The sequence below is a fragment of the Molothrus aeneus genome, unplaced genomic scaffold (assembly GCF_037042795.1).
Source record: "Molothrus aeneus isolate 106 unplaced genomic scaffold, BPBGC_Maene_1.0 scaffold_47, whole genome shotgun sequence".
NCBI classification, from domain to species: domain Eukaryota; kingdom Metazoa; phylum Chordata; class Aves; order Passeriformes; family Icteridae; genus Molothrus; species Molothrus aeneus.
Genome location: NW_027099144.1, coordinates 171,897 through 179,168, shown reverse-complemented (window position 1 = coordinate 179,168; position 7,272 = coordinate 171,897). Strand labels below are relative to the sequence as shown.

Sequence of the window (7,272 nt, the reverse complement as noted above, 5' to 3'; positions counted from 1 at the left end):
AGCAGTTAATTCAAAGTGAAACAGCGATCAAGTCAATAGTAAAACTCACCACAGTTTTGTTTACCAACCCAAGTCCTTACGATCCCAAAATACAAGAACAGCTGTAAAAGCCTTGTGGTTTCTTAATTTTTTCCTATACCTACATGGGAGGGTAAGGGATAAATGATCCCAAACAATGGTAATCCACAACAAAGCATTCTTGACATCATATTCAGCTTTTGCATAGTGAGCTCTTCACCTGATCAAGTTATTCCATTGCAATAGTTTGGGGAATATCTTAGAGGGCTGCCTGTTGTTTGGTTTAAACCATGTTGATCATTCAGGAACCCAGTAGCAATGAGAAAGTTCAAAATAAGATAGTGCTACGCATTGATTTTCCTATATGACAGACATATTTCTACAAGACAGAAGGCTGACCTAATGCTTCCCTACAACATGGCTGAAGTGGCATCCTGTTCCCCATAGGTTTTTCCGTTTAATTTTAGCAGCTTTCTTACTAGATTAATGAGCTGAACTAACTCAAAAAGGGATCAGATAAGTGCCAGAGCTTTAAAACAAACAACAACAACAACAAAAAAGATGCAAAATGGTGATTTGTGGGTGCGTTTGAAAACAGAAATTTTTTTGTATTTTTCATAGAGACATGGCATTCTCTAGAATGATATTGCTCCAACGGTTTGAGTTTGGTTTTCGTTTTCCCCCTCAATTGTAAATTTTATGCATTCTTTTTGGCCATTTCAGTAAATAGATTTTCTGATACGTGTGAAAGACAGTCTAAAGTTCCCCTCATTTGCCTCACGACCATTCCCAGGACAGACACTGGGACCCTAAAGAAACCGATGGGAATTCTGGCCTGCCAGTAATGGATGGACACCAAAAATCCTGAGGCCCCTGAGCAGAATTCTGGCCTGCCAAGTGATTGTTCACAGCTGTGTCTTCAGTGACTGCTTCTAGCAGGGCCTGCCAAAGGGCGACCCGGCCTATATGCTTGCACCTGCTTCACGACAATAGACCAGGAATTTTCCCACCTCTTGGCCAGATGAACTTGCTGGGGCAACTTGGTAGCCCCCCCATGGAAAATCCTTCATCTGCTCCACTACCAGTGTGAGGCACCGAGGTTGAAGCCCCCCTACCAAGGACTGAGACTGAGACACCTGTAATTCTGATGCAGGGGTGCTGGCCTGACTGAAGCAGGATGCCTGCTGAGTGTTGCCTACAGATGTGTTCACCGGACCTAGGCTGGTTTCCCCCAGAAAGCAGTCCTGAAACAGTGGGTCCCACTCACTGCTGATACTGACTTATCCTGCTGAGAACATGGACTGTCTGTACCCGTCTTCAATACCTTTTTCCCCCTCAGCAATTTCAATAGACTTCTTCTTCTTCTTGATTGTATCTGTTTCCCCTCAGCCATTTCAAGATTCTGTTTCCCCCCTCAGCAATGGACTATAATAGAACCTTGAGTTAACCAGGACTTAACCTTGAGTTAACCAGGCAGGGCCATTTTCTTCCCAACGTGACTGGGCAAACTCTGTCGGCTGGACTATGAGGATTTAGTCTCTCCACATTTGGTAGCTATACTCCTGTCTTGGTTCAGGGCAAATTTTGGGGAGAACCCCCAAAGGGGCTCCTCTAGGAAAGCAGATTCATTTGGCCCCTCCCCTATGAAATATTAATCCCAATATTACCGGGTGGGACGTGCCTGGGCTCGTCTGACCCTTGCTGCTGGGCCAAAGGCGGCAGCTGTGATGTTTCACCTCAGAGATACATTTGGCCGGCTGGATCGTGCAGCTAGGCACTCGCAACAAATCCAGGCATAGTAGAAACTCAGTTTACCTCTGGTGGAAAAGGTTCAGGGGACGGTGAAGAGAAAAAGGAGAGGATTCTGCTGTAGAGTTTTAATCCAGAGTTTATTCCAGGATGACAGACCTCTGAATCTTGTAACAGCTCCCAACAGAATCCAGACCGCATGGTCCCGTCTCCTTTTCAGGCCGGGGACAGGGGGAGGGGAAGGCACAGGTGAGCCACCAACCAGGTGGTAGGAGGGGAAGGCTCAAAGGATAAAGACACTTGGACAGGCCAATGAGCCCGGACCTGAGGGGCATCTTTTGAACTTCTGCCAACCACACCATGACCCTGCTGGAATGTTAAGATTGATGGACAGCACTTAGCAGGAGGGCAAAGGGGGAGGGGAAAGGACAGATTTCACCTATCCCAACACCTAAGGGATTTTCCTGTTTCCTGAAACAGGAAATGGCGTCACACTGCAACACTCCCCCCAACCGGTCCAGGAGAAAATAGCTCCTTGGAAAGAGGTGGAAAAAACCTGTTTATTAAACAATAAAACCTAAACAATATTGAACAATAAAACCCCTTGTTACTCCCAAAGAGATGACAAACTGAGAAAGTCCCCTCCCTCGGTTGCAGTTCAGCTCACACAGGCTCTTATCAGTCCCTCCGGTGCTGGAAATGTTGCGGGCCGGGCCCGGCCTGGTGGGCCACAGGTGCTAGCTGCCGGTTCTCTTCTGGGTGTTCAGTCCAGAGCAGGTTTCAAGAGGTCCAAAGAAAAGGGAAAAAAGAAAAGAAACCACAGTCCAGGGAACTTCCTTGCCTCAGCAAGCTAAAACTAACTAAAAGCAAAGGAGAGCTCTGTCCCACTGTCTGTTCATCCACAGACAACACAGTCCAGGAGCAGGAATGTGGAGGAGTGAGTGCAGTGTCTGAAAACAAACTGCTGCTTCTTCTCTCCCCCCTTCACTCTCTGCAACAAGTCTTAAAGGTGCAAAACTTATTATGCAGCATAAACAGAACAAGATGATTGGGGTTAAAAGCATCATATAATCAGCTTAGGACAACTCCCTCTCTCTTTCTCCCCCTCTTTTCTATTCTTTTCCTCTCCCTAATTCCTTTCAGGCATTTGCTGTGGTCATTCTATAAAGGTGCATTTGTTTGGATTGATACTGCAATCCCCTTTCCGTGTTGTCTGTTGCACTCCGAGATCAGTTAACCAACCATCACCACCCCCATTGGTATGAGCGGATCGTGACATTAAATTGGCATCATGGACAGGATTCTGATAGACAGAAGGGTCTGCAAGGCTGTTTGTAGTCTATAACAAGGGAAGGACGATTTGCTTCAGCCACACCTAGCCCCTCATTGCGAAAGGGTTGAACGAAGCTGGAAAGCAAGGAAAGCTCTTTGAATTTCCCACAAACTGCGCACGCCCAGGTGAAATACGCCCCCATACTCTATTGAGGATTCTGTCTTTAGAATTTCCCAAAAAATCTCTTAGCGCAAAAGGGGAAACTGTTTTTGTTTATGTGTGAATTTGGACTGTCTGGGAAGGAAGGGACAACTTGAAGGAACTAAGCAGGGCCTCCCAGGGAGATTTGGTCTCTTCACCCAGCCAGGGAAGCAAAGGGGAGCACAGCAAAGGCTGTGAGATTGTCTAACTTAAGTTTGCACCTCCCTGTCATGGTTTTGGTCCCTTCATAAAATGACGGAAAACTCTAGCACAAAAGTTAAAGCTGAATTTTCTACTCTGCTTGCTAAATAGAATGCCAAGCCTTCTCCAAGGGGGGAGGTTTGGGCAGAGAACAACTGGTTTAATTTAGAAAATGTCATAGATAGAATTTGTTCTTTACAACAGGAAACAGAAGTTAAACTGGGCAAAAATAAAACCATCCTCTGCTCAGTTTTGGCAGCTTGTCTCACAGCAGCCATAGAAACCCTTTTTAAGCAAAGAAATGAGGAAATAGCAAGAATAGATTCCCTTTAAAACCTAGTTGAAATTTTGCAGAAAGAATTAAAGGAAGATAGAAATGAGATCTATATGTTGCGAGCTGCCCTTAGAGAGGAACTTGCTAAGAATTCACATCATACTGATTCCTCTACAGAGCCAGAGGAAAAGGAAACTCCTGACATGAAACAAATCTATCCCCGTCAGGAACTTGAGGCAGTAAAAAATTGGAGAGAATACTGCTGTCCTCGCTTGAGACCCTTGGTTCCAACAGAATAGAACTATATTAATGATGAGGATTGTTGGAATGTTGGGGGACATAAGACAGATGATGCACTTTGGACCTGGTTAACATAAGAGATTTGATAACAGGATGCCTTGGCATAAACAAACGGAACTTTGAAAATTAGACCTGGATTGCAAGAAGATTAAATCAAACGGGTTTACTGGCAAAAGAAAATCGCATTAAACTCTGCAAGCAAGAGATGTTGTTATATGCGTAAGTTTGTGTATGTGATTTTAACCTAATCATTGTAGTACACATTACTAGTCTCCCTGAAATGGTATATAAGTGCTTGTATCCCACAATAAAATTGGATTCTGATTACCAAGTGGGTCTCCCTGTCTCTCTGCATTGCCGAAAGAGGATCTTGACCCACATATCACAACTAAACAAATACCGTTCAGTGCTACCGAATTAGCTAAGCTGTAAAAAGAATTCGGGCGCCTCCCACAAGAATCAGAGACAGAATATGTCTTCCGAGTGTCCCTCGATGGTGGAGATCAAATTAAATTAACCGGAGACCAGTGGGTACTGGGGACATGGAGCCTTCTTCACAACAGGAGATAAGGAGGTAAGCGTGATGCATGGTCCCTGACACAGGGTGCGTCTTTCTGGGCCAGGAGAATGAATCCTTTGGAAAGGGGTGACCCCCTGGCAATCGTTGACACCACCGACCAGCTCTTAGAAAGTGTCCACAAAGCCACCTGCCTGCAAATGATTCATGAAAAGAAATTAGTTCCTGGTTTTGAATGCCCAATGCAATTACCTGTGAAGCCAGAACTAATGACCAATTGAACTCGTGGGCTTCCAGAAACACTTAAACATACAGCAATGACTCTACAGAAAACCATAATGGCTTTGAATCCTGTAGAAAGACTAGATAAGATTCCTCAGGAATTCCCCTGACCAAAGTGGACCTAGAGATCCTGGCTTCACTCCCTACTCTTCCCCCTCACAGCCCTCAGCTTCTCAATCTGATTCACCTGCCAGTAGCCATAAAGTTTGGACATGAGCTGAAGTTGCAGTAGATCTGATTAATTATTGTAGACAATATGGACCTATAAAAACCCCGGCGTAGAAATCAGAAAATAACAAAGGTGTTTGGTTTATTGGGGCTCCTCACAGTGAAAATATAGAGGAAGGAAAACAGATCTCTAACTGCCACCGTTGGTGGTTGTTGGGAATTCAAAAGTGGGTCCCCAAAGAGGTGATGGATGGTTTGCCCCTTGATAAATTGCAGAAAATAATAAATAATTGGCACCAGCGAAAACAGAATCCATTGGCTCAACCCAGTGCACCCCTCCCTTCTCAGGGACAAAAACTAACCCTCCCCAGCCTCTCCCACAGAACACAGGCAGTGAACCAAAACCAACAGGGTTTTCGGGAAACAAATCTCTCTGCCGCTTACAGGTGGGCAAAGGGGCGAGCGTGGGTTTATTTAAGAATGCCCACTAAAAATAAATCAGGATATATATTAAGCCCAGCTATCACGGGCCTCCACAGGCTACTAGTAGCCTTTTTGATTGACATTGGGGCTCAAATCTCTGCACTAACAAAAAAGGATGCCCAGAGGTGTGGAATTGTTCCAACTAAGAGACAATGCTGTGTTCTTAATGCTCTGGGAACTACAGAATCTATGAATGTTGCCTTAGCCTAACTGACGCGCCCTGGAAATGAGCATCAACTAGTCATCAAAATGGTAAGTGGGAACATTCCAAATAATTGATTAGGAATGGGTGTCCTTGCTGGGAGGCAGTGGGAAGACTCTGAGGGATTTCTGTGGTCTTTTGGCACACTGCCACTTAACATTAGGCTGCTTCAAACCGCACCCTCCCTACCCTATAATCAAACAACTAATGTAAAACAATACCCTCTACCTTCTGGTGCCAGAGAAGGTATCAAAGCGGTTCTACAGGACTTGAGAAACCAAGGGGTAATAATTCACACACATTCTCCTTTTAATTCACCGGTATGGCCAGTCTGAAAAGCCAGTGGAAAGTGGAGATTAACAGTAGATTTTCGCAGGCTTAATGCCAACACAGACCCTCTTACAGCACTGGTCCCAAACTTAGCTGAATTAATAACATCAATTCAAGAAAAGGCTCACTCAATCATGGCAATGGCAACTATGGATGTCAAAGACATCTTCCTTATGATACCTATACAGCCAGAAGATAGGGACCGTTTTGCCTTCACATGGGAAAGGACAGCAATACACTTGCACTAGGCTTCCCCAAGGCAACAAACACTCCTCTATTTGGCCCACCATGCTTTAGTTCAGGAATTAGAAAAAATACCCAAACCTGATCCTGCTGATCCTGTAGCTGATAATCAATACATTTAAGACACTCTGGGGGGGGGGGGGGCGGGGGGGGGGTGGTGGGGAGGGGGGGAAGGATGAAATAGAGGTAGTAGGGAAACATCAGCAGAAAATAATCTCTCACTTAAAAAGTCTTGATTTGCAGATACCCGCAGAGAAAATTCAGAAACCTTCTCAGGAAGTGAAGATTTTGAGAATTTGGTGGAAAGGAGGCATGACATGTATTCCATCCGATACCCTAACCTCTTTAGATCAAAGGCCTGAATTGAGGAAAGATCTCCAGCAAGCTCTAGGACTATTAGTGTTCTGGAGAAAACACATCCCAGATTTCTCAATAATTGCTAGGCCGCTTTTTGACTTGCTGAGGAAAAGGATGAAGTGGGATTGGACTCCTTCTCAGGAAGAAGCATTGCAATTACTGATTTTTGAGGCAACAGCTCACCAAGCACTAGGCCCTATCCATCCCACAGATCCCTTTCAGGTGGAATGGGGATTTGCCTCCTCAGGGCTATCAGTACACATTTGGCAGTGGGGTCCCGAGGGTCCAACGGGGCCTCTTGGTTTTAATTCCTGTGGTTTCAAAGATGCTGAGAAAAGATACACTACCTGGGAAAAGGGGTTGTTTGTAGTTAGCTTAGCTCTCCTAGAAGAGGAAAAAATTGCATGACAAGAGCATATTGTATTAAGAAGCCCTTTCAAAGTTATCAAAATCGTCAATAATGGGAGCCCCACCCCCCCCCCCCCAACCTGACAGGGTAGCCCAAAGGGCCTCAGTTAGGAAATGGTATGCTCAGATGGAAGGCTATTGTAATACCGTCTCAATAACGGAAGATGCTGCTAAAAATCTAACAATCCAAGGCACTGAGAGCCTGGTTAGCAGCCAAGATAAATCTGCCTCTGTAATCAAAGCTGCCCTTCCTTTCTCCCCCGAAC

At 45.1% G+C, this 7,272-nt stretch overlaps 1 pseudogene; it reads left to right on the top strand.

Moving 5' to 3' along the window:
* The first annotated feature begins 3,919 nt into the window (after nucleotides 1-3,919).
* Nucleotides 3,920-5,097, top strand: LOC136570977 (uncharacterized; annotated as a pseudogene).
* Nucleotides 5,098-7,272: the final 2,175 nt, after the last annotated feature.